Genomic DNA, 25,557 nt, shown 5'->3' on the forward strand with positions numbered 1-25,557 from the left:
GGGCTGTGCAGTCAATGGTTTAAAGAAGTCAAAATCGCAGGAAGAGAATAACCTCATTGATGGTGCTTCATGTAATGGGCCCATGAAGGCTGACCGGTTTAAGTTCCGCTTAGCCTTTGTGGCTGTAGTCTGGCCAAAACCAAAAACCTTAGCATCGAGGTCCTTTCTGGCTAATAGCTTTGTTTCATTTAGTTGTTGCCTAGCTTGAGGTGCTGCCATAGCAACCATGCTTATTTCGTCCACATCCCGTTGCTCAGCAATTCGTGTCAACTGGTCAAATTCCTCTTCCCCACATGTTGCCGATACTGTCGGATTAGGTTTCTGCACTACTACGGCATCCTTAAGAAGCCAACTTGTCAGAGTACCGATACTCTGGGCAAATCTCCTTTTCCTGTGTTGTTCTTGTTTCTTTAATTTTCTTTGTGTCTTTTTTCTGGCGCTAGTCTGTGTAGAATTTAGGGGGTGTGGTGGTAAAGCGGTGGATGTGCCTTGAGATGTATCCTTATTTTTCTGGGCCCTCGCCTGTACGCTCTTCACCAGCCGCTGCTGTTTTCTCATGGGGTAAGAGGTCAGAGATTTGTCTTCTTCCTTTGGACTATGTCAACAGATGCGTGTACCCTTACTAACATTGATAAGGAAAACTATGTTTAGTGGATATAATCTGTGACTTGAATCTGTCCTGGTTATGTATTGTTAGGTCTCCTAAATTGGAAATCCTAGATGTGAATCTAGAATAATATCCACCCACTGTATCAATGTACAAGCAGTGACGTGTGTCAAGAAAACAAAGTACAAAAAGAGGAAAACAGTAATCAATGGTCCTACTGATACTCAGTGTACACAAACATATATTTGTATTCAGTTCTCTAGATGTCAAATCTGACAACTGTTTCAAATTACAGCAACATCTCAAAAGAACAGCAAACAGCGTAAAATGTGGGAAATTGTTTATAAGTGTCAATTGCAGTTCATTGACAGTGCTTGTCTAAACATTAAATCAATTATAAAGCAGGATAAGTCATGAGTTAGAAGAATTATTTTCATTCAAAAGATATGGTCCAGATGCGGGCTAGTAATTCAGTAAGTCTGATGCACACTGGGACAGGAAGGGTTACAAAATTACCCTTGGAGGTAAGAAATGATTTAGAAGGAACTATTGTTCCAGGGTCCTGGGGTAAGAGATATCTTTGTTTGGACTATGCACGGCTTGTTGGTCAGTAGATGAAATCACTTCAATGGCAAACCTGTCTTGAGCCGGAGCAATGTCTGCTAGCCGCTGTGCACTGAGCCCAGCAAATGATGTTTTACTAGAAATTAAGTGACGTAGCTGCACAATTTGCTCCCCTTGATGTTTAAGCTCCTCATGAATTGTACCACAAAGTTTGAGGAGAATCTTAACTGCAAAGTTCAACACCCCAGGATTAAAGTTTAATGCTGCGGCATCAGAATGATTACTGTTAAAGTGAAGACTATTCATGACGGCCAGGGCTGCCGATTCCCCGCTATGGTTATACACCAGTTGGGATTTGTCCAAAGTCTCTGGGGAGCAGTATCAGCCAACTTTCCGTCAACCACGGTTTCTCCTGGTTTGCTGAATGTGGTACCACTTTGTACTGTTTGCGCTTTGTCCTGAAATGCATAACATAATTCCAGCAGGGAATTGTCTCTCGGGCAGAGAGATATTAGGACAATCGTGCTCTTCGACGTTCACCTCAGGCTCCGTGGCCAGAGGCGGGATTCTGCCATTTTTGCTGTACTAAGTCGTAATCTTTCCCCAGGTGGCATTTGCTGAACACCCTCCCGTTCTGTAAAGACTGTGTCAATTTCAGGATCATTTTCCGATTGTCGCTCAGCTCTTTGCCTAGTATTATGATTTTCTTTCCCCGATCTCAGACCGTATGGTTTTATTTTATGGACTGGATGGCTTTGCTGCGACTAGACACCTTTCCTGGCATGCCAGGGATTCCATGTGTACTTGTATTACAGTAGGTGTTTATTAAGTTATGCAGTTGTTTTATGGTTCTACAGTACGTGCTTCAAGTGTCAACTGCGCTTTTCGTTCACCGTAAATTATGCCTCTGAATTCACCGACAGCCACTGTCTCCTCTGGAGACCTTCAGTGCCTGATGCCTGGACTGGGCCAGGGGGGCCGGGTCGGTCTACTGCTCACAGCTCATCCAGGTAACGCAAGCAACACGCTCCTGCCACACTGCATGATGCTCTGTGTCGGGCAGCAGGTTTTGCGGGATAGCTCATCCTCTGCAATAGACACTGGGGAAAGACTTCTTGAGAACCAGGCTCCTTCACAGGCAACACACTCCTGTCACACTCCGCCACTTCTTTTGAAGTTTTTAATGTCATTGTTATCCATCAAAGGCTTCAGGCTTTAAACCCTGCCTTTGACTGCAGGTGTCAAATGTCAGTCTCCAACCCCGGCAGGATTTTCCTGTGCTACCTAGGAGAGGAACGGGATGCCCTTGGTTGCGGGTCATGTCAGTCAATGCACCCCAAGGCACTTCAAGAGGAAACAGCAAAACTCCTTACTTTTTTCCAAAAGGGAAAAGGTGACACAAGAATCTGTTTGTCTCAAGAAAGGTCACTGTTCCTTGAAGATAAAAAGAAGAAAAAACGCTGCAAGAGATATTGTTCACCCAGCAGTTCTTCGAAAATCCTGTCTTTCTTCCTCCTCAAAGCAGAGAAGTCACCATGCTCAAGGGACTCCTCTCAGGAACAAGAGCCGCTGGTACCTTTGACCAAGCAAAAGGAATGGGAGGACTTTTGGCTCAAGATCCTTGATGTCCTCTCCAAGACCCCGTCACCACCATTGGGGTCCAAGGTGCATGAATGAGCCAGCCAATACCCTGCAAAAGCCCACTCCCACGCACTTTTGGGCTCAGCCCAAGCTCCAAAAGGCCTGGAACCCGTGTCTGTTGCACCACTCAATCTTCTGTCGACGGTCTTCTGGCTTATGCTCTTCACACCATGGCAGCGCCGAGATTCCTCGGGAGTACGCCCGTGCCCTAGGGGTGCATATATGTCTCATTGGAAAGATATTTGCTCTGAGGAGGGTGATCATGTCTCATTCAGGCTGGAACCCTTATACCCCAGAGAAGTCAGGAACTTCCCTGAGGAATTTTATGGGGAAGAGGGAGACTTGCAGAATCATTCTGCGAACTTACAAGAGGTAAGTGGTGTGGATGCTTCTCTAGAGTTTGTCATGCTCCATGCACCTGCAACAGGATTGCCTCAAGCTTCAATTCAAAGCTGGGTAGCCAAGGTTGTGGACGCTGTAAGGTTGTCTGCAGCTTCAACAAAGGTGCAATTTGAACTGAAGCACATTCTTGATGAATGCCCACAGAGGGGGACCCTCCTGTCCTTCAACCAGGCAGTTGAAGCCCCGGTCCTTGAATTATGGTCAAAACCAGCTTTGGGGCCCACTGTAAACTCGGATCTGGCTAAGTAGCACAGGGCGGCTCCTTCTGACCCATATTTCCTGTCTTCACATGTTTCCAAGTCCAGACTACCACTTTTTCTTCATTGCCTCCAGACAGGGAGAGTAAGAAGCTTGATGCCTGGGGAAGAAAGGTTTTTGGCTCAGGCAGCCTGAATCTAAGGGCCATCAATACCTCTTGTGCCATGGCCGAATTCTCTTTCATCCTTTGGTCTGCTGTCTCATGGGCTGCAGACAATCTCCCTGCTGGAGATAGGAGCAAGGGCTTTGAAGCCCTAGTCAAGGATGGTAAGGAGTCATTCTGGCAAATGCTTCAGTCATGTCTGGATACGTCCGACTGCGTGACTCGTACTTTGGCCACACGAACAGTGTTCAGGAGGTACTCCTGTCTGAGGACCTCTGGTTGTGTCAGTGATGTCCAGGCAAAATTCCTGGACATGCTGTTTGATGGCAATAATTTGTTTGAGGCCAAAGTTTATGGAGCCCTTCCAGAAATGTCAGGCTAAATCTCTGGTCCTAGCAGTCCAGCAACACCAGCCCATAGCCCCCACAGGCAGGGGTACAGTTGTTGTTCCTTCACCTCCTACACCCACAGTTCCTCTGGCAAATAAATGCAGGCAGCCAAACTAGGGGTCTGTGCAGAGGTGCTTCAAGAGGAGGCTTGTCAGCCTCCACTGTGCCCTCTTTAGCCCAAAGTGTAAAGCCCCTCCGAAATGGACTTCCACCACTTCATTGTTAGCTCGCTCTCGCATCCGTCCTTTTCTCATTCAGCTTGATGTCCCGATAGTCCTTCTGCTACCGGGACAGGTTGCTGCACTCTCAATCGGGTGGTTTCTGCATTGTTGATCGGGCAGCCTGTCCACCACGGAGTCGCTGTGGTCATGCCACCACCGGTACCTGGTTTCTCTCTCTCTCTGCTTCTCTGGTTTTCCAGCGTCTGTCTCTCACATTCAGAGTGGATCTGAACTTCACTGGCTCTGCCTCCGTCAGGTGCTACGCTTACAAGGGGCCTCCCCTCCTGTTCTATGCGTTCCTCTGGTTCTTCCTCATTCAGCATATCCACTCTCTTCAACCGCCTTGTGGCAGTTAATTGAAGGCATTTTCTTAAAGCCAAAGAACCTTTCTCTTGATGAAAAGGACATACTTTATTCTCGTTTTCAGTCAATGTTCTGAATGTGGTTTTGCTTTGCATATCAGATCATTCCATGTATGCCATTGCGGGGAATGTTTTTTGGAGTTCTTCAGCAGAACAGGAGTCCTTGTTGCCTAAGCCTGAGTCTCTCTGTGAGGGCCCACTTGCCCAAACCCCTAGGGACGGTCTTGCAGAGCGTGCTTGCCTCCCTATACTCAAAGGGGGAGACACCCCCATGGGGAGACGGGACGAATTCCCTCGATTCATCACATACCCTTCCGCTTATGTTTGTGGGCTCCCCTTCTTGATTGACTGGAAACCAGCTTTTCTATGCTCAGTGGGGAGTGGGCTCTTATCATACCCGATGCCTGGGTGTGAGAGCAGGGATACAGACTCCCCTTTGAATGCCCTCCAAAATATCCACCAGCTAATCCGTGCTTACCTCTGGACCACCCCAGCCCCTGTTGGAGGAGTTTAACCTGCATTTGGAGAGCAGCGTAGATCCAGTGCCCCGCTGGGAACGAGGCAAGGGTTGGTACTCAGCCTGTTTCCTTGTGCTGAAGAAAGATGGGGGTTACGTTCCATACTGGATCTGCAGCTTTTGAACCTGTACACATTTGCAGGACTTGCTTGTCTCGCTAGATCTTCAGGATGCCTGCTTCCATGTGCCCATCCATCGTAAGCACGGGAAGTACCTGAGATTCGCATTGGGGCATTGCCACTACTAATTCAGTGTCCTGCAGTTTTGTCGGTCTTTGGTAACCAATGTATTCACCAAGCTGCTGGCTCGCCTCAGAAGGGAAGACCTACCTTTCGCTGCTTCTACGGCTGGCTCGTCCGAGCTCGCTCTCCAGACCATGCGTTGGCACACGTGTACCATACATGCAGAATGTTACACAGCGTGGGCTTCCTCTTGAACTTCAAGAAGACTCGTGTTTCGTCGTCCGAGTCCCTCAGTTTTCTCGGGATGGTTTTGGATTCTCGCCTGGGCCTTCGCCACTCGATCCTTGGGTGTGAACTTCCCCAAGATGTTCCATGTCCTCCAGTCAGAGTAGATTAATCCCGCCTCTGCCTTCCTTCCTGCACTTGCTGGGTCTGATGGCTTCCTGCATTCATGTAATGAGGCCCCCCCAACCCCTTTCTCCAACACATACACTTTCTCACAGACAGCCTGCTATGAGAGAAAACAGACTAACACCCGAGCAGTATACCTGACGTGTCCCAATACAATGGTCAGGTGAGGTCCAGCAATTACTGACCATCACACACACCTCACTTCCATTAAGCTTCCCCATGTGGATAAAAGGCGGGGCACAAGAGCACTCTCTAAGCGAGGCAAAGCACATGAGGAAACAGTCGTTTCGAGATGGCAGCTGTACGAGAGAGGAAAGACGGTAAAACAGAAGGGGATCGCAAGGAGGGATGTTCCCTTGACCTTTTCGACAAGGTACTGTTACTTTCCAGAGACCTTGCATAGAAATTGCAAGACCAGTAAACCAGGCTGAAGAATCCTGCATTGTATGTTGGAGATACCCGGGGCCCTCCCGCGTCAATAATCAAGGTGGGGAGAAGCGCCAGCCATCGTGGTACCGTCTTTTGCTCCAAGAACAAAGCCGCATCAGTGAATCAACACAGTCGGTGAGTTGGGGAGACCGATACAAGACCGGTCTGTGTTGAAGCCAAAGTTACAAGCAGCAACCTTGTATGGCGAGCGCTGGAACGAACATTGTTAAAACGCTTGTGATAAGAGATGCAAGTAAAGTGAACTGCTGATGAGTGACGGAACTTTCAAAAGCAAGATGCAATACCTTTGTCAGAGTGGTCCAGCACTGCGTGGATGCTCAATCAAAGGTCTCTGTAAGATATCCAGCTGAAAAGGAACAAAAGTGAAAGTGAGAAAAAGGTTATATCAAGAAGAGAAAGAGCAATTGTGAATCGAAGTGATCTTGCAACGGTTCAAGCAAAATCCTCCGCACAATCGAAAGTCTTCGATTTTGATGAAGTTGAGAAATTTGGTCTGAGCCCGGCAGAGGGCGACCAATTGAAGGTGTTGTGTTAAAGTGGGTCTGATCTCGGCAGAGGGGGATCCGGGGTGAACAGTAAATCACCTGAAAGTTGTATGTGAAATCTTAAGAAGAAAGGAACTTGAATTTGTCTCTGTTACATCAGGCCCTCTAAAATAAGAGACTTTGAATGTTAATGTTAAAGGACATTTGTACTGCACACTATCACCACCGGAGAGATCCCCTGGCGCTCTGGCAGATCTGAAAGGTCAGCGGGTAGGGAGGGTTGGTAGGATATAATAGGATAAAGGTAGAGTGAGATTGGTGATGGAATGTTGGCAGCTTCATTTCGGTTAACACTGTTCGCCGAGCATGGGTGTGGTTTATGGATTGGTAGACTCCCATGTGCTGTTGTGCGAGACTCTGTGATTTGTTTTGTTATTTCTGTGTAGTGAAGTGCATGCGGTTTGCTGTGCGAGAAAGTGGTGTGAGAGGTGTAATCAGAGAGTTGAGGATTTTGAGGATTTTTTTCTTTCTTCTCTTTTTTAGTTGATGGGTTAGTGGGGTTACCTCGTTGTTTCGGACATCTGTTTTGGCGGTTCATTCGTCTGGTTCTGCCTGAGGCGTTGGCATGTCTCTGTGACTGGTGATCTGTGGGCGGGAAGGTGGTGGGGGCCTCCCCTTCCCAAGGGTTTCAGATCACTACGGTTGTGGGTTGATCTTTGGTTGACAGTGGGGTCTGCCTGCCCGGCCTCCCTAAACTCCTGGGGCGCAGTCTTCTCCCCCCGAAACCTAAGGGCACCTTGTTCGGTTGAGTGCTAGTTAATGACTAATGATTAGTGCTCATTCGTCTTCAGCTACGGTCCCTGTCCCTTGGGCTTTGCCTATCAGAGGGCTTTGGCTTGGGGGGGCTTGTTAGAGAGTGTATCCTGGGTTTCCTCCTTCACCCGCTACTTCTTGCCAAGTGCGCTTGTTTCTGAGTTGAAGAGCCAGGTTTTGAGTAGTTTCCCGAATTTAGGTGATCTTTTGTATTGCGTATTTCTTTCGGAAGTGGGTTCCATGTTTTTGCTGCTAGGTGGGAGAAAGAGGATCCCCCACGTTTTTTTCTTCTGTATGGTTTTGGTTCCAGATGGATGTCATTGCTCGATCTCAGTGTTCTTGTCGGTTGGTAAATGGTTTTTTCTTTTGTAGGAATTCTGCTCCTTGGCTGTGGATTGCTCTGTATGTTATGCACATCATTTTGAACGTGATTCTTTGTTTGATTGGCAGCCAGTGTAACATGTTAGTGCTGTGGTCAAGTGGTCTCTTTGTGATATTTTAAGCAGGACTCTGACCGTTGTGTTTTGGGTCCATTGCAGTTTCTTCAGCAAGTGTTCTGGCGTTCCACGGTAGAGGCTTTTTGCGTAGTCAATTCTTCACATGATGAGGGCGATGATTGTCCGTTTATTTAGGAGTATAGGAGGAAGAAGCATTTCTTGATTATTGCGTTTACTTGTGGTTCTAATCTTAGCGCGTTGTCCATTAGGCTTGCAAGGTTTGTCATTATTTTCAATGGTGTGGGTTCTGTTCCTAGTTCTGTGGGCCATGGGATATAGATGTTATGTTCCATGTTTTTGGATATCACTATGATTTCTGTCTTGCCTGAGTTGAGTTTGAGGCTGTTTGTGTTCATCCAGTCGTAGAGTTCTTTGAGACATTCTCCCAACGTTGTGTTTTCTTGTCCTACTTCGATTTTACAGATGATTTGTGTGTCATCTGCATAGTTGTAGTTTTTTGATGATCTTGATTAGCGGGTTCAAGTAGATATTGAAAAACAGTGGGGATAGGGATTTGTAGGGCTTTATCCAGACAGTTTCCGTGCTATTCGCTAGGAGTGATTTAATCCATAGTAGGGCTAAATCTTTTATTCCTATTTCTTCTATTCCCTTGATGAGGATCTCCTGGTTGATTGTGTCGAATGCCACAGAGAGGTTGAGTAGTATCAGGGCAGAGTTTGTGTTGGAATCTGCGTTTGTCTTTAGGTCATCCCAGATAGACAGGAGTGGCGTTTCTGTTCCGCTTGCGGATCTTAAGCCGACATGTGCCTGGTCCAGCAGCTGGTGTATTTCTATGTGTTCATGTGTTAATTTGTAGACCTTTCTATCAGTTTTGCTGGGTATGGGATGTTTGAAATCAGTCTGTAGTTAGAGAGGTCTTCCACGTCGGCTCTCGTGCCCTTGAGGAGTGGTTTGATGTGCGCTAATTTAAATGACTGCAGTACTTTCCCTGTTTCGAGTGATAAGTTAAAGAGGTTTCTGTAGTATTCCAGCAGTGCGCCCTATGTGAGGATTGATTTATAGATATCCGCAGGACTGGGGTTCATGGTGGAGCCTGCTTTGTTGCTTTCCTACCAGCTTGACAAATGTCTCTACTGATATTTGTGCAAAGCTTTGGAGTTTATACTCTGGGTTCACATTTGGCGTTTTGGTTGTGTGTTTTGGTTGACTGGTCTGCTTTATGATTTGGTGGATGTTGCTGATTTTATTTTTGAAGTTGTCTGAGAGGTCATTGCATAGTTTCTATGAAGGTATTGTAGTGTTTGTGCTTCCTGGCAGGCTCCTCATTTCGTTTATGATGTTAAACAATTCTTTTTGGGTGTTGGTGGCTTTGACGATTCTGTTGTCATAGTATTTACTTTTTGTATGATCTTAATTGTTGCTGGAATTGTACTCTTTGACTGGTCTTAATCATTCCTCCATTCTAGTTCGATCTTGTTTCTTTTCATGGTGCTGAGTTGGCAGGTGAACCATTTTGCAGATGCTCTTTCTTGATGGGGTCAAAGGTTTTTCGGGGGAGATGCCGTTGATCATTTTAGCGATCAATTTATTAAATAGCTCTGTTTTTCCATCGAGGTCGACTTTGTCCGTGTTAGTGGTTGGTGGTTTTGTGAGTTCAAGTTGTTCTATTAAGTTGCGCTCTTTGATGGTCTTCCAGTTTCTTTTTGTGGTAGTTGGGAGTTTATTGGGCTGTCTGACTGCTTTAGTTGGTTGCTTGATCACAAATCGAATGATGAGGTGGTCTCTCCAGCGTATCTGTATTTGTGGCGCGGTGGTGATAAAGTTTATGTTGGCGATGATTGCGTCAATCACATGTCCCGCTGTGTGTGTCACTCCTTTAACCAGTTGTTCCATGGTTTTTAGCTGCTTGAATAGTGGTTTCTGTGAGTTTGCGCTTTCTTCTTCAAACCAGATGATGACGTTCCTGAGGATTATCAGATGATGCTGGATTGCTACGTTGGTAATAGATACTCTGTCTAATAGTTAACGATTGGATTACCCACAATTATTAAATGATCTTGAACAACCTCGAAAAGTAACAAACCAATCGATCAAACCTCACGCACATGCATATTCAAACAAAATCGTAAACAAAAAAAAGGAGCCGAGACATCAAATCAAGACAATAAAACCGCTACCAGAAATAAAACACGAACAAATAAGACAGTTAAAACAGCACTATAAAAACTGTCTTAAAAGCAATCGCATTATTCGAAATCAGAACGATGCTGAAACAATGCTATCCGCTTTACAAAAAAACAATACCAGAGATCTATGGAGACTTTTAAACCCACAAAAGGAAGCAGCAATTCCAATGTCATCCAATGTGGACGAACATAGATGGAAATTGCATGTTTCGAACCTTTATAAAGAAGCTACGAATGAAGGAACGCAACCTAATAAACAAATAAAAGCGGCTTGGTCATTCCTTTGGGAGACTGGAGATATTGAGAGGGCCATTTCCAAACTAAATCCGTCACGGGCACCAGGTCCCGATGGACTCTCAAATGAAATCATTAAAGGCAACAAAACAACCTGGACACAGATCTGCGCTCTCATCTTCATCGCAATCGATAAAATTAAAGCCATACCACCATCTTGGCAAAAAGCAGTAATACTGGCAATTTATAAAAAAGGCGACTCTAAAGATCCGGGCAATTATAGACCAGTCGCCCTTTTAGACCCACTGGGGAAAACCTTTGCAAATGTACTGTTAGAACAGCTAAACATCTGGGCAAAAACAAACCAAATTTTTGTAAAAAGACAAACGGGTTTTGTAAAGCACATCGGAACAAACATCAACCTATTCCTCCTAAATTTGTCAAAACAAGAAGCTATCCATACCAAACGTCAACTATATGCAGCATTCATTGACCTCAAACTGGTGTTTGACTTAGTAAATAGAACAAAGTTTTGGTCTAAATTACATCTATGGGGATGCCCAGATCACATACTGGAACCTTTAAAATTATTATATGAAAATACATCAGTCAGAATTAGACTCTCAAAGGATGGCACAGTCTCGGAAGACATACAAACCTTTGCCCACTATCGGCTACACTATTCAACTTATTTACAGCTGACTACGAATCTGAGACAAACACCGGGACAGCTAACCCCCCAAAGCTAAATGGAGCACCCATCCTCTGTATGATGTATGCTGACAACATCGTCATCTGCTCTCAAACACAGAGAGGACTGCAAATAGCTCTGTCTAAACTAGAAATCTACATGAAGGTAAATGGCCCTGAAATAAACACGCAAAAATAAATCGCAAATCATGATGCTAGCACCGACTAAAAAAAATAATCCGGAAATGAAAACAATGTACTTAAACCAACGACCATTAGCCCAAGTCTCAACTGCAAAATACCTAGGGATATGGGTGAATCAATCTGCAACAGAAGTTAATTGGACCAATTCTCTGGAAACTAAAACTTTGTCACTAGCACGCAAAGGTCTTTTCCTCCACTGTAAATATGGCAAATTTACTTACAACCGATTACTACGTTTTATAGACAAAAGGTGGTGGCCATCCTCCTGTACGGCAGTGACAACGTTTCTCAACCTGGACGGCAGGATATGGGCACATCTGGAAGCTCTTTTTTGGAGAAAAGTGTTAGCATTACCACAGTCACTTCCGGTGGTTCGAATTAGATATGAATTTTCACTCCAATCGCTATCATCATTACATACATGGAGAAAATTATATCTATATAGGAAGATCTTGTCCGACCAACATATTCCAGCATTACAAATATTTCAAACAAAAGAAAATGCAACACAAGCTAGTACTCTGCAGGCTTTGAAAAATCATATGGAAGATATAAGAAAGGCAGTAAACATCTCATTCGAACTACTAACACAACGACCAGAAAAAAGAATCACCCAAAACGATTGGATTACGACTATTGAAGCCAAAGGAAAACACAAACTTAACCAAGATTGCAAATTTGATACATTCAATAAATCGTCTGCTGACGTACCTCCAACAATTCCCATCTACCCAAGCCAGAGATCTTTTTCTCCGGTTTCGATTGAACCTGTTGCCAACAAGGGAATCTTTAGCATTGAGGAAACGCCTACCAAAGGACATGGCTTTTTGTAGATTCTCTAGAAAAGAAAATGAAACAGAAACTTTGAAACATATTATCATATCTTGCTCGGCCTTGACCGATACTAAGATCTGCATCAGAGATAGGTATCTAACAGCAACAGCTCAATAGCTCAATTGAATCCAGAAGACCGATGGGCAAAGTTCCTCCGGGGTGAAACAAAAAAGGAGATTTTCACCATTGCAGTTTTCCTAAAGACAATTTTTGAAGAAAAACGGAGCTAAGAAACACATTCACCTAAAGACAATCGCTAGCCCTTGTAATAGATATGAAATATGATTTATTCAAAAAAATGAAAGGTTCTAAAAAATAAACCAAAACATTTTAATTAAAAAATTAAAAAAAATGTTTCTATGAAGTTGTCGACAAAAGATGCGTCATATGTTGGTGGTCTGTAGACCAGTATGAATGTTATGTTTTTTTTCGGATTTACTGTCAACTGAATGACTAGGTATTCACCGTTTTTGATGTTTAGTTGTTCGTCTGTTTTTATTTTCAAATGTTCTTTGAATGCTGCTGCAAGACCTCCTCCTCTTTTTTTCCTTTCTGTTTAACTGTGTGCACCTGAAGTTGTTGGCTAGGCAGCTGTGGAGTGTTATTTTGTAGTTGTCATCTTACCATGTTTCCTTGATGAATAGGGCATTGATGCCGTCGTCGCATAGCCGGTCGCTTATTTCTGTGGCATGTTTGAACATTGATCTTGCATTGATTAGGTTCCAGTGAATTGTTGTGATGTGGTTTATTTTGTTTTTTAATATCTGATTTGTCTTGTGGTTGTCACGTTGGCTTGCTCCCAAGTTCCTCTCAGGGTGTGATGGTAGTTCAGTGGCCTCTGTGTCGTCATTGAGTAGGTCTGCTAGGTTACGTATTGGGCTCCTGTTTTCTTCCGGTTCCTCTTCTATATTTTGTTGCAGTTGAAGGAGGTCTCCTCGTGTTTTTGTGATATATCGGGTGAGGGCGTGGATTTTGTTCCTGTTGCGTGTTGCTGTTCTTTTCCTGCGCAGTTCTGGTACGTTGTTGGTACGTCTCGCATTGTTGGTTGAGTTATTTGTTCTGGTGAGTGGTTGGTCGCGAGGTATGATGTTTGGAATAGAGACTTTTGTCTTCTCCTGGTGTTTGTTCCGTTGTCAGTCGTGTTTGTGGGGGTGTAATCCACAGTTGTGACTATTCAGTGTGGTTTCATTTGGCTTCTTCCTCCAGCTGTTTGTCATTCGTGTAGGTGTGTTCGTTTTTGTGGCATCTTGCCTTCCTTAAGGGCAAGTTGATTTGTAGAAGTTTGTTTTCATTTGGATTGTAGGTGTTGTGATCCTTAGGAGTAAGTTGGTTTACCAGTTTGTTTGTGTTTTGGTTGCAGGGGCGGTAGCCCACATGCAACCCCTTTCAGATTAGGATTGTGACAGTTCTTGGCTTCCTTGCGTTTTTTTTATTGTAGGCAAAGCGGTTTAGTTTAGTGCTGGGTAGTCTTGTGGCTTGATATGTGGGGTGGTTGTGGCGTAGGAAGGTTGTCGGGGGGTGGGGCGTGGCTGGGGAGTCCTTATCATACTGCTGGATTTGTTTGCGGACTGGGTATGGTGGGGAAGTCCCAGGCTTGTTGGGATTCTAGGCTTGTTGTTTGAGGTGTCCGTCTGTCTCGGTAAAGGGTTGTCTAAGCTTCAGAATATAGTAGTTAATGAGAGGGACCTAGATTATTGTTTCCTGGACAGTGGGGAGAAAGGTGTGAGTTTCAGAGCTCAGTAGTTTGAGAGACACCACAAGATTCGAGTTTCTTAGATGGTTGCATAATGGCCATTAGGCTCATCTGGGCTTTCTGGTACAATTAGGCTAGATGCTAAATGTGGTTATCTGGCCCTACTACTACATTGTGGTGTAAGCAGGTTAAATGTGAAAAATGGCTATCTGGCACAAACAGGGTAGATGCTAAAAGTGGCTATCTGGCACAATCAGGCTATCTGGCACACTCTTGCTGTAGGGCACAGGCAGGCTATCTGGCACAATTGGGCTATCTGGCACAATCCGATTAGATGCGAAGAGTGGCTATCTGGCACAATCAGGCTATCTGGCACAGTCAGATTAAGTGTGAAATTAGGCTATCGGGCACAAACAGGTTAAATGTGACATTAATAAGGTGGGGTGGGGTTAGGTTGGTCAGTTTAGTGGGGGGCAGTAATGGCTGAATGGCAGAGACTTTGACACAGAAGGACCTGATGTTGAAGTTTTGAATTGAATCCTTGGGCTAGAGAAGCCGGAGACTGTGCTAAGCTCGAGTGTTCCACCTAGTGCTGTGCTGAAAACGTTGGGAAGGGAAGTCAACGGCTTGAATATCCTGACCTGTCATTTCTTGAGCACTTTTCTTTTGCATAATATTGTTTACCACACTATTTGTATTTAGTAGTAAGGATTGGCAATATGTTTATTAGTATAGGCCCTTTTGTTTTGACATACTAAACTAGGACTGTGTTATTATTTGATGGTCGTAGCTAGCTCCCTTCTTTAGATTTAGGGTTAGATGGCCGTTTTTCAAACCCAATTGAAGTTCAATAAACAACCTTGAACTGTGATCACTTGTGTCTGTCTTACTGTTTGATACCATGCCTTCCTTACAGTAGAGACAGGATGCTCATTTTGGTAGAGCGGCCTTTCAGAGTTTTTTGGTTTAAGTGGTGTACTTGCTCTCCCCAGATCCAAGTACTGCTATGGTTGTCCCATAGATGAGGAATCCATGAGAGGATGGTATCCATTAGAAGAACAAATGTGTTTCCTCTCAGTAAGGTTCTTTCTGATAGATGGGCCTCCTGTGAATTCCTCATCACCCTCCCAACATGCCCCACTTGTTGGATATCTAATGCACCTTGGTTGTGCAGTCTCTCGTCTAGGGAAAATAGATTGAATTAAGGTCAATGGGTGCAGAGCACTTAAAAATACTGACTGGTGTGGGGCGCGTAAAGGGGTCAAGCAGAGCCAACGTGAAGCCGCGCTGCACTCACTGGTGGCGTAAAAGTTTCCAAAGAGCAGGTGCTCAGGGATATGGATATCATTATTATTATTATTATGGTATTTATTGAGCACGGACCTAGCATCCTGAAGCAACAGAGCACCTTAGTCATAGCGGTTAGGGAGCAAAGAAACAAGGGAGTGGGAATCTAGCAGGAGAGAGATGGCAAATATCAGCAATGGACCTTTACGTAACCAGGGGAGGAAACAGTGGGGATCATAGCAACCAGTTTCAGGTATGGTGGGGAGTGGATTGAGTATTGAACTAGGTGTTAGGGAGGAGCCATTCCTTGAAGAGGAGGGTGTTGAGCTCCTTCGTGATCTGAGGGTGCAAATCGGATGTTGATGGGGAGTAGGTTCCAGACTCTTCAGCGTCGACAGAAAAGGCCTGTCTTGTGTTTTTCTTTCCTGCACCGGCAGGGTTCAAGTCTGCACATATCCCTACTTCTGGTGATAATAGGCCTATGGAGATGCTGAGTTTCTCAGTGAGGTAGTTTAGGGACTTCAGGGTGACAGCCTTGTAGATGATGCAGCAGAACTCTGTTAGAGGAACATTTATCAGAAAGACCATTATTAAGAGATAGGTAATTTGTTCTTCAATGGATTGCTTTTCTCCCGCAGATTCCTCATCTTGATAGATATCCAACATCCAGCTCTGCTGCTCGGAAACTTTTTGCCAGGGTGTGTAGTGGACCTCGACTCGGCCGTCGATTGTCGATTCGCCTTGACTAGCACTCGATCGTCGGCTCCGGAAATAACGTTAGGGATCTTATATATAGCACGTCACTACGCCCCATGCCCCAGTTCCTTTTTTATGTGCGCTTGCACCCTGCATCAGGAACTACGACTCGAGTTTACTTGAAGTTTTTTTTGTACGATTTGTATTTTTTCCTTCGAAAACCTTGACGCAATGTTGTCTCACAGCATTTCAGGCTTCAAGCGATGCTGTGATTGCATGGCCAAAATGTCTGACCGACCCCAAGACGTCTGTCTGTGGTGTCTAGGTGTAAGTCACGTCTCAGATGCCTGCGCATTGTGTGCAAAGATGCAGCCGAAATCCTTCCGTAAGAGGGCCGGGAAACTGGCATTTGGCCGACCATGCACTAAGTCTATGGCGCAGTCGCTCGTCCATGCTTTGCAGTCCGATACGGAGGAGTCCACCTCCAACAAGGGGAAGGAACAACATCACAAGAAGTCCAAGAAACGGTCCCATTCCAGGAGCCATTCCTCGTCTTCTTCCTCGTGGAAGAAGAAGCGGCACCATTGCCATGGACGCGAGTCCAGCTCTTCGTCGGAACGAGATAAGCCTTCGGTGGGGCCGACCACTCGGGAAGAATGGGAAAGATTTAAAACTTCTTTGCTCAAAATGTTTACACGGCAAGCTACTGTAGGTGTGGCTCCGGCCGCCAACCAGCAAGCTTTGGCCGCAAAAGCAGTGCTTGGTGCTCCCGACCCCAAGCCAGCCACTCCATCAACGTCGCAAACGCTTTCGAGCGTCACGCCTGCTAGGCAGAAATCATTGGAAGGCTAAGGCCCAAGGCGTTCATCGGTCGTCTGAGCGTTCCTCAGCGCTGAGAGAACCATCAGCATCGAAAGCCACATTGGCCTCGAAGCCTATTCCGTCGGCGATCAAGCCCTCAGTTCTGGCAGTCGGCGATGGTTCATTTGTGCTGTTATCGAGATCAGGGTCCATCTTCGGCGTCAATGACCCCTATGATCAAGTTGACCCCGTTTACAATGGTGCCGGCGGTGTCGATTTTTTTTTTTTTGCCGACCAAGCCGATGTATTTGGCCAGGCACAACGTTGACAGGATGCTAGTGGCCTGGATTCTTCTCCGGACCTAGAATTGCAACAAAACCAACCCTATACCCATAATCACATCAAGTTCAGGGCTCTGGTTGACAGGGTTGTTGACACCCTTGGGTTAAAGGCGTTTAGTACATCTCTCCCAGGATATGAGCACACTGATATTCTGGATGAGGGTCCCACAGTTGAGCATAACATGCCATTTAACCCAGCCATTGCGGACCCTTTATCCTCCTTATGGCTGCACCCTTGTACCATTCCACCTGTAAACGTTAATTTTATCGGGAAGTATAGGCCGGCAAGAGGAGACCCTTCTTTCCTCGCCACACACCCTTCTCCGGAAGGGCTGGTTATACAGCTGCCATTATTTCCACCAGACCAGCGGCATCCACTTCCAATCTGCCTACGGACAGAGAGGGGAAGAAAACAGATGCATTAGCCAGGAAGGTGTTCACCTCTAGCAGCATGGCACTCAAAGCCACAAACATTGCCTGTGAATTCGCAAAGTATTCCTTTGGCTTGTGGAAAGTTGTGGAACATGCTGCTGAATACATCCCTGCGGGTGCCATGCGAGATGGATCTTTACAGCTGGTGGCGGATGGGAAGCCAAGCAGTCATTGCAAATGAACCTGTAGGTAGCGGACTGCGTTGGCCGATCAATGCATTCAGCCGTGGTAATGAGGTGGCAGGCCTACCTGAAAACTTCTCGCTTCTCCCCAAATGTTCAGAACAGGTTGCTGGACATGCCCTTTATGGGAGACATGCTTTTCGGTCAGAAAGCTGACGAATCCTTGGAAAAGTTTAAGGAATTCAAGTTGGCTGCAAAATCATTCGACATAGCAGCGTAGCTGGTCATGCCTGACTTCAGTTTTGCCTCCCGAAGTAGAGGCTAGAGGCGTTACATACCCTATGGCAGGAAGGCGCAGCTCCCGCAAGCCAGGGAGGGGCAGAGGTGCTTCTCACTTCCCATAAGGGGCAGAGGGGCCTCTAGAGGCCAACAAGCAGGGCCACCCGCACCCTCTAAGCTGATTTGATTTCCCCTCCCACAATGTACCGGTTGGTGGACGGTTGGCAGGGCATTGGCCCCAGTGGCAGGAGATAACCTCTGACGCCTGGGCCGTGCAGTTGATTCAGTGGGGTTATTGTTGCCCTTTCTAAAGAGACCACCGGACAGACCCCCACCTTCGCCAATCCAACCGGGACAGGAGCTCCAGGAAGTACTGAGAGCCCTGTTGTCGAAGGGTGCTGTGGAAGAGGTACCTCCTGAACAGAGAGGATCGGGCTGGTATTCCTGGTATTTCCTAGTACCCAAGAAGGGAGGAGGTCTCCATCCCATTCTGGACTTCTGGGTCCTAAACAAGTTTCTGAGGAAAGAAAAATTCAGGATGGTGACGTTGAGAGAAATTCTTCATGCTCTCGAATTTCAGAACTGGCTGGTGTCGATAGACCTGCAGGACGCTTACATCCATGTGTCAATACACCAAAAGCACAGGAAGTTCCTAAGGCTCCTCACAGGGGACAAGCGCTATCAATTCAAGGTGCTGCCCTTTTTGGTTGACCTCTGCTCCAAGGGTCTTCACCAAACTCATGGCGGTAGCCGCGGCTCACCTCGGGAGATCCGGGGTCCACGTATTCCCGTACATGGACTGGCTGCTCTGGGGGAAGTCAGTGGGGAAAGTTTTGTTTCATCTGGAAGACACCTGCTTACTACTGCACACTTTGGGCTTCTCCCTCAACTTGAGGTCCAATTTGACACCAGTTCAGTGACTTCAGTTCATTGGAGCAGTCCTAGACACTCCGGTAGGGAAGGTTTTTCCTCCTGAAGGGATAGTCAGCAATATAGACGAGACAGTGCATTTGTTTCAGAACCACACCACCCTACCAGCGGCTTGTTTCCTCTGCCTTTTGGGTCTCTTGGCCTCCTATATTTTTCTAGTGCCAGAGGCCTGGCTGTGCATGAGATTCCTTCAGTGGCTCCTGCAGGACCATTGGTCTCCGTGTCTGGGAGCACTCACAGATCTCCTCTGTGTCAAGGCAGATTCCGTCTTATTAAAAAAAAAAAAATGTTTCAATCATTGCTGTGTGGGATCACCCTGCCGTGATGTGTCCTTGTTAATTTTTTTACTGGCTGAAAAGCCTCCTCCTGTGGTTTTCCCTTCAGCAGCGTTCAGCCACGGGGGGGGGGCCTGAGGCATGGGGCGTAGTGACGTGCTATATATACGACACCTGACGTCACTTCCAGAGCCAACGATCGAGAGCCGGACAAGACGAGATCCACTACACCGCCTGGCAAAAAGTTTCTGAGCAGCAGATCTGGATGATGGATATCTAACAAGATGAGGAATCTGCAGAGGAAGAATCCATGGAAAGATCATTACAGTGAGTAATTTCTCCTTCGCTTGGCTGCTACATCATCAAGGCCCTACTTTGTTATGAGTGCTAAAGCAGAGAGCCTTCATCGTTGGAAATCAGATGGCCAACTCGTATTAGTATCAAGAAAGGCGAGGTTGCAAGCAGAGACCATAGCAGACGCATCACTGGACCCAGACCTGTCCCCAGAATGGAGCATCCATGAGCACTGGGCCTTTATCACAGCAAGTGATCATGAAAGCGGTCATTCCGAAATCCTTACTTACCTGAAGTTGTTTGTTTTCTTTGGAGGGGCGTAAGGTGCGTTTCGGGCATACATACCTCTGCAGCCACGCGTGCATTACCTTTGGTGGTGGAACCTCAGTAAAAGTATCTCATGTTTGCTCCCCCTCAGACTTCTACGATAGGTGGCTGCCCTCTCAATCCTCGTAGTACTAGCAAGTAAAACCTGGAGTGTGACACCTACTGTCTTTAGCCCATTAAACCCTATGGTATAACTTTTCTACTAACTTAAAAAATCCCCTGAAGCAGCTAAAACGTGTTACTTACCTTTGACAGAGAGTAAGGTTGCACCTCACAATTTTAAAAGCTTTTGTTAGTCCAACCAGTTCATCCTTGCAAGTATAAAACTTGTGTATGCCTGTTTTGGTATCTAACGTGTGGTAGGTGTCCCTTTTGCACACCAGTGTTGTGGTATTTGTATCTGTAAGTTTAAGGGAATTGGATGATGTTTCTTTTTGCTACTAATTTTCAACTGAACCCCTAGCATATCTGCTGTCTGTTTTTGTGATCCTGTCCTATTTATTGTGAGTGATGTCTTTCTTTTTCAATCACACACACTAACTTAACTTGTTTCTTTTTGCAGGCACTGGTTGTTATTGTCTGGCCTTACTTAAGCATAGTAGTGCAGGGGAACCTTGTTCCTCCGTTCCTTTTGCTTTTAGGGCATGTTCTCTTAATCAGTGTAGCAGAGACAGGCCTAATGGCAGTGGCACTTATTTTCACTCTCCTGGTGGACGCCAGTTAATGTTTTTTTTTTTCTTTTTACGGTTTTAATCCAAGATTGCCATTTGACTAGGGAGTGGCCAAAATGGATAACCTTATGGTTTAAGCCCTACTTGGTGATACATTTTTAGGCTCTGGCCAGAGTCCTGGGAGCAGGACCGGTGTGCTTCAAACTGGTTTGGACTGGGCAAGGAGTCCTAGACAATCTAATTCACATTCCAACCAGAGCAACAGGGTAGCTAACTCCGGGTAGGGGGGGTTTCTGGAACTGAAGTCCTTTGTTCATCTGTTGCATTACCAAGGTCCTATGTTGTGGCTACCGAAGGAAAGGTCCTTCATCATTGAAAGCTTGAAGTTCAGCCTGGTGGTATCCTGAATCCGAGGTTTTGAATGGAACGGCTGACTTTCTAGACCGAGCTGTCAAATAAAGCCACCTCTGAACCAGTGTGTCCTGGTTCGCCAACGCCACAACCAAAAATGAGTAGTTCTTCCCAACAGCCTAGGCTTCTTGGCATCATTTGTTGTGTTATCTTAATTGGGGTTCAAGGAGCTCTACTGTATTCCGGTCTTATTTCTCTTTAGTCCCTGTTGTATTAAATTGGGAGTAAAGCCCTACATTTCGGCTACCCTTGCCTTATGTTGGTGTGGGAATCTGTCTGGGGTCTTCTGTGGTGAATTATTCTCCATCGTAATGTGTGGAGGAAACTAGGCACCAGAATTCAGCTAGTCTGACTGTTACCTGATGTGCCTGACAGGTAGCATAATTGACCTAAAAACATTTGATCGACATTGTTTTTCCTTTTTATTTGTCAAATTTAATTTTTATAATATATATATATATGGGTAAGGGTATAGATTATGTTGTGGGGCAGTGGGGGAGTCTCCCCCGGACATTTTAGACCGAAAAAGGGTCTAATAAATTCAATCAAATGTGATTAGGTCAAATGTGATTAGGACAAATAGACCTAAACCGCCTGCCAGAGGAGAACTCCTGCTGGCTTGCACCCACCCCACTGTAACCCCATTGTGACGTGTTACTGTAGCCACAGAGGCAAAACTGTGGGCGATGGCTTGACGGACTTCAAGTCCAAGGAATCCTTGCTGAGGGTTACTGCAGCTTGGGGAGTCGAGCAATAAACAGGTAACTATGATAGTGCATTCAGCAAACCTGTGATGGTTGCGAGTCACAGAGAGCGAATATCTGAATCCTTCCTGAAACAGAGCGAGCAAAGGCTTGCCTAATTTGTGCTCCAGTGTTCATATTGCAGCATAATCCTCAGCAGGACAGAGAGACTGCAGAATGCCACAGAGGTTCTCATTGTGCAGAACGGAATTTGAAGATGTTGCCACATGAAACCTAGCTGGCCCTCATTAACTGTGATGAAGACATTGGGTAATAACCCAATCCAAAAACTATACTAATAATACAATAATGAGAGGAATTAAGGAGTCCCCAGTGAATAACCAATCAGGATTGAGGATTTAAACTGGGATGGGGAGTAACCTACCAGGAACAACATAAGTGAAACACCAATCTAAGCACTATAATAGGAGATGGAAATGTTCAAAAGAAGAAGAAATCCTGGAGGAAGCAGACATGGCAGCATTTCCGGGCTGGAGGTCCTGGAAGGGGAAGCTGACCAGGGTGATTGGAGAACACCTACCAAACCTTGAGGGTATTGGAAGGACAAAGCCTTAAGCTATCCACCAGTGACTCGAAGGTAAAAAGGGAGAGGAGCTTGACCAGTGGTAAGAGGGTGACACAATCTTAGCTGCCTGACAAGAACCTTAATGGCAGAAGAAACAACCTTTACCACTGCTGAGAAACCCAATATCTGAGAGGGATCTGTCATGGGTCATGGCGAATCCTAGATCAGGAAGAGACCTGCCATGAATCCTGAGGAACTCTAAGGCATGAAAAATCAAATGTCCCTACTCTGGGGGGCGGGCGTTGAGTGTTGGGAAAGATTTTCTTTTTGTACCTGTCCCCTCATAGATTCCTATGGGACCCCCATTATTTTTGCTTGTTTTGAATACTGTCTTTACTTTTTGGAGGTGGTTAAGCCTTCTGCTTTACTTCCCTTGCTTGTTTTGCTTATTCCTATGGGGAAATTGACTAGTCCCTGGGGCTGTCCGTACTGAGAGACAATCTTTATGAATCCTTGTATTTCTAATGGACTCCTTCCTCCCACGGATTCATCTATGATTTCGTATCTCCCAGTGCCAGCTACTCTTTGGAAACTGTTTCCGCTGCACTGGAATGCAGCATGGCTCTGCGTCAGCCATGATGTCGGAGATGACATTGGGGTCAGTATATATACAGGCGCCCGCAACGTCTGTTCCTTTTTCAGCGCACGCTACCAGGAATACTGCTCTTGGTTAAATATTCATTTTATTTTCTTTGTTTTCCAACTTGTTTTTATTAGATTATGTGAATACAACAGTTACATTTATCAACATACATCAAGGAAGGACATTAGGGCTACGTCTTATTCGTTTCAACCTCCTCCTCTGGCAAGCTAACTGATGCCCTTGTGCCTTCCCTCAAAATAACTCTCAATACCCAAGCTAAGTGAACACCCCCTACTGTATCCCACTTACCACCCCCCCTTTTGCCCCTCCCTCCCCCAGGAATGCTGTCTAGTGCTATCCTTTCAGTCAGTATACTGTAGTGCGCTTGGAGGCCATTAATCTATTGTCCAATAGTCAAGTGCTTTCTCATCCCGCCAGGTTGTGCCTTTAGTCAGTACTTCATCAGGGCATGCCATGCACGTTGCTGCAGATTACTTCCCTAGCCCACCTCCCCTTACCCTCTTCATGCAACTGAGTCTGGCCGAGTATAAAGGGGGCCCACTCCATTTCCCTGCTCCCATGGAGGGCTCCCGTCAGGTTCTCCATATCGTAAATATCCCTCGCCTTCAGTAGCCATTGATGTTTCATTGGTAATACCACCTGCTTCCAACGGATCACCACACATACTCGTCCAGCAAGCAGAAGGAAGTGTTACCATGTGGGAAAGCCTTCTCCACCCTTCCTCCGTAGCCTCCAACCCAATAAATCACCAGGAGAGGATCCAGGCCCCTACCTATGCCATCTTGGGCCTTTATCCATCCCAGGATGTCCCTCCAATATGTCCACCACATGTGCCAGTAGTTTACTTCTCCCCACACCCTTTCCAACATCTTGGGCTTAACCCCGGAAACATCTTGGAAAGACACCCAGGATCCCACTGCGACCTGTACAGCAGTTTGATGCCATGGAGCTTATACTGGCATGCATTGGAGGTCCGGTGCGCTTTAATGCACATGGTACTCAGTTCTATGCCTAGATCCCTCTCCCATTTTCTTCTGTGTATGCCATGTGTATCTATTCCCACCTCAGCAGGGAGCCATACAATCACGCTATCAGTCCCTTTGTGGTGCAAGCAGTGCTGAGCGCAGTTTATGTGGGAGTCAACACTCTTTGGAGGCAATCTTTCCATTTAGGGCCCATAAGGACCCCCTTCAACTGTAAGTATTTGAATATCTGAAGCGTCTCTATTTTCAGTTTTTCCTCCAAGACAGCAAGTTCTACAAATTCTGCTTCCTTCACTACCTGCCCAACTCGCTCTAGACCTGCCTCAAACCATTTCTGGAATCGTAGCGGTTCTCGGAGGTCGTCCCTTATCGGGGGAGCCCATATGTGACTTAATGCTGAGGGCCACGTCGTGACCCCTTTCATTAACTTCTTGTTCCTCCAGAGGGTCCATAATGGGCCCAGAATCGTATGATTCCTAACCTTACTCCGTATTTCTGACCATGGTGCCCAGAGCCACTCCCCCCTTACTGTCCTCATAAGTAGTTTTCTATTGCCACCCATTGCTTTTCCTGGTTGCAACACAAGTCTGCCACCAATGCCCTGCACTGCGACGCTCTATAATAGGTGTGCATGTCTGGAAGGATTACCCATCTTCTTTCTTTTGGCTGGATCAAGGTTCGGTATGCTATCCTCTGCTTGCACCCTCCAGCTCCCAAATTTGGGGACCCTACGCTGCAGCTCCTGAAAGTGCTCTCTCTGGATCTTCATTGGTAGCATCTGGTATAAGTACAATACCTTTGGTTGCAGAGTCATTTTGACTGTGTTCAGTCTCCCCAACTAGGACAGGGTGAGCCTGGACTATATCTCCATGTATGAAAAAAGTTTCTGAAGTAACGGGGGGTAGTTACTCTATCGGGATCCCCAGTATTTCTAAATCTGCAACATCCGTCCGCTCTCCTCTGCTAAAGGGGAAGAGAGTCAAATTAGCAACATTTACTTTGAACCTTGATACCTTCCCATATTCACCCACAAGCTCCAGGGCCAGCTTGGTCGAATTCACTGTCACCTACATGCAGCAGCACATCATTTGCTTACCTCCCCAACTTACACTCCACTCCCACCGCCCGTATTCCTCTCACTCCTACGTCCCATGCAGCCTTATGCCCAAGGGTTTCATAACCAAGGCAAATAGCAGGGGGACAGGGGCAGCCTTGACTCGCCCCTCCCTGGAGGCCAATCTCCCAGGACTTCTTCGAGTTGACCATCACTTGTGCACTTGGGTTGGTGTATATCGCCCTGACGCCCCTCGTCACTCATTCCCCAAAGCCCATTTTTTCCAGGACTGCAAACATAAAACCCCACTCCACTCGATGGAATGCCTTTTCAGCATCAAGGCTTAGTAACCCATAGTCGCCTCGCTCGTGCTCCATGTGGTCCGTTAGGTTCAGTGTCTTTTTAAGGGCTTCGGCTCCCTGACTCCCCCTTATGAATCCAAGCTCATCAGGGTGGATCAGCTTAGGCATCATCTCTTCGAACCTTGTTGCTAACACCCAAGTGTATATCTTCTAGTCGATACTGAGCAGCGAGACTGGCATATAGGACTGACACCTGATTGGGTCTCTTCCTTCCTTGGGGATGACTGATATTAAGGCCTTGCTAAAAGATTGGGGGGGGGGCACACCTGTGTCCATTATACTGTTGTATAGTTTAGTCATGAGGGAGGAGTACTGCTGAGTAATGTTAATAGAATCCCATTCTCCCCAGGGGCTTTCCCTGACGGAAGTCTCTTGATGGCTTCAGCTACTTCATCTGTCATAATCTGGGCTTCTAGCTTGCTTCTCTCTTCCGCCATTAATTCCTTCAGACCTATTCCACCCAAGAACTCCTCAGGTGCCTCCTCCGCTATTGGGCTCTCTGTTGCATGTAGCGCTCTATAAAACTTCCTCACGCTGTGCACGTAGCCTGGCTGCTAGTAACGTGTCTGCTTTGTCCCCTTTCTCGTAAAATTTGTGCCTGAGAAATCCTAAACTTGCAGAGTGTGTCCCCTAACCATATTGCTTTGAGTTCCGC

The 25,557-nt window shown here is 46.2% G+C and overlaps 1 protein-coding gene across 8 annotated transcripts in view; it reads left to right on the forward strand.

Moving 5' to 3' along the window:
- STAT2 (signal transducer and activator of transcription 2) overlaps nucleotides 1-25,557 on the forward strand; it is a 1,902,691-nt gene that overhangs the window by 1,231,172 nt on the left and 645,962 nt on the right. The window lies entirely within an intron of this gene.

This window comes from Ambystoma mexicanum, chromosome 3q, assembly GCF_040938575.1.
Source record: "Ambystoma mexicanum isolate Mex_15411 chromosome 3q, UKY_AmexF1_1, whole genome shotgun sequence".
Classification (NCBI taxonomy): domain Eukaryota; kingdom Metazoa; phylum Chordata; class Amphibia; order Caudata; family Ambystomatidae; genus Ambystoma; species Ambystoma mexicanum.